Source organism: Oryctolagus cuniculus, chromosome 12, assembly GCF_964237555.1.
Source record: "Oryctolagus cuniculus chromosome 12, mOryCun1.1, whole genome shotgun sequence".
In the NCBI taxonomy this organism is placed as follows: domain Eukaryota; kingdom Metazoa; phylum Chordata; class Mammalia; order Lagomorpha; family Leporidae; genus Oryctolagus; species Oryctolagus cuniculus.
This window is the reverse complement of record NC_091443.1, coordinates 101,949,410-101,951,649: the sequence shown is the minus strand read 5'-3', so window position 1 is coordinate 101,951,649 and position 2,240 is coordinate 101,949,410.

Genomic DNA, 2,240 nt, shown 5'->3' with positions numbered 1-2,240 from the left:
TGGCCCGGGAGTGCAGTGGAGGATGGCCCAAGTGCTTGGGCCCTGCACCCCATGGGAGACCAGGAGAAGCACCTGGCTCCTGCCATCAGATCAGCGCGGTGTGCCGGCAGCAGCGGCCATTGGATGGCGAACCAACGGCAAAGGAAGACCTTTCTCTCTGTCTCTCTTTCACTGTCCACTCTGCCTGTCAAAAAAAAAAAATTAGTGAATGTAAGCTCTTTCTCTCTCTCTCTCGCTTTTGCTCTTGCTCTCACTCTCTCTCTCTCTCTCTCAAATAAAGATTTGTAAAAACATGCTAGTGAAAGAAGCCAGAGATAAAACATCACTTATGGTATAATTCAATTTGTAGGTCACATCCAAAGTGGATAAACCTATTGAAACAGCAAACCAACTAGTGGTGCTCAGAGGCTGAGAGAGGGAGGAGTGGGGAGTGGCTGCATGATAGGTACGAGGTTTGGGACTGATGAAAATGTACTGGAACCAGATAAAAGGGCTGGTTCATGATATTGTGAATGTATGTGCCATTGAACTGTATACGAAAATCGTCAATTTTGTGTAATTTGAATCTCACCTAGATTTTCAAACTGTATTCATTAACAAAAGTATTAAGGACTCCAAAAAGCCTTAGTTGGCATGTACTGCATCTATCAGCATGTGTTGTATTAGAAAGTAAAGCTGGGCGCTGGGTTTGTGGCATGGCGGGTAGAGCCTCCGCCTGTGATGCTGGCATCCCATATGGGAGCTGGTTCATGGCCAGGCAGCTCTCCTGCAGATCCAGCTCTCTGCTGTGGCCTGGGAAAGCAGTAGAGGATGGCCCAGGTGCTTGGGCTCCTGCACCCATGTGGGAGACCTGGAAGAAGCTCCAGGCTCTTGGATTCTACCTGGCCCACCTTGGCTGTTGCAGCCATCCAGGAAGTGATCCAGTGGGTGGAAGATCTCCCTCTGTACCTCTGACTTTTAAATAAAATAAATATATATATTTTTTAAAAAAGCCTAGAAAATTTAAAAAATATTTATATTTATGAATTCATTCGAAATTAACAAAAATGCGTAGAAATAGATGCAATAACAAAAAAGAACATTTGATTTAAAAAATAACTATATTCTGCACCACAGCAGTGAGAAGGATGTTGTTGTTGGTTTTTTTTTAATGCTTCTAAAAACTCCGTGATCGACGGCCTCATGGAGGACAGCTGGATCCTCTGCTTCTGCACTCAGTCTGTGGCACGATCATGGTCAAGCAGTCTCGGCAAGGCCCCTGTGCACTGCCGAGGGGCAGCAGTGGAAATGGCAGGAAATGCCTAGTGCTACAGTCAAACTAGTTTTGACCTGAAGAATCTCCAGAAACCCCTGGGCTCCCACATCTATTTTATTTATTTAAAAAATTTTTTTAAATTCACTTATTTGAGAGAGAGAGGGAGGAGAGCGTGTGCACTTGTATCCACTGGTTCACTTTCCAAATACCAACAACAGCCAGAGCTGGCGCCTGGATTAGAGAACTCAACCCAGTCCCCCAAGAAGGTGGCAGGAAACCAATTACTGGAGCCATTAACTACTGCTTCCCCGAGTCTGCATTAGCAGCAAGTTGAATTCAGGAGCCGGAACCGAGAATCGAACCCAGGTACTCCCACTGTGATATGGGTTTTTCAACTCTCGTCTCAACTGCCAGGCTAAATACCCATCTCCCAATCATATTTTCTTTTTTGAGATTTATTTTATTTAATTGAAGGGAGGAGAGAGAGAGAAAGAGAGAGAGAGAGAGGTCTTCCATCCACTGGTTCACTCCCCAAATGGCCGCAACAGCCAGTGTTGTGCCAGGTCAAGGCCAGGCGCCTGGAGCTCCATCTGGGTCTCCCACGTGGGTGGCAGGGGCACAGGTACTTGGGGCATCTGCTGCTGCTTTTCCTAGTGCATTAGCAAGGATCTGGATCAGCAGTAAAGCAAATGGGATTCAAACTGGCACTCGGATACGTGATGCTGGCATTGCAAGGGGCAGCTAAACTGTTGTGCCACAACACCCCGCCCCCTGACTCCAACCATTTTTTAAAAGCTGCCACTCTACACTGTATAGCCAGGGACAGCTGTGTGGACATGTGACACCAGCCCTATCTATGCTCCATCTGGAAATTCTTGCTGGTTTTAGCTTTGAATGTGTGTTTTGTAAATGAAGTTCAATGGGACTGTGCATGAGCCAAGGCTCCAGGCCTCGGGCAAGCGCCCCACTCTGCTGCCTCCTAGAG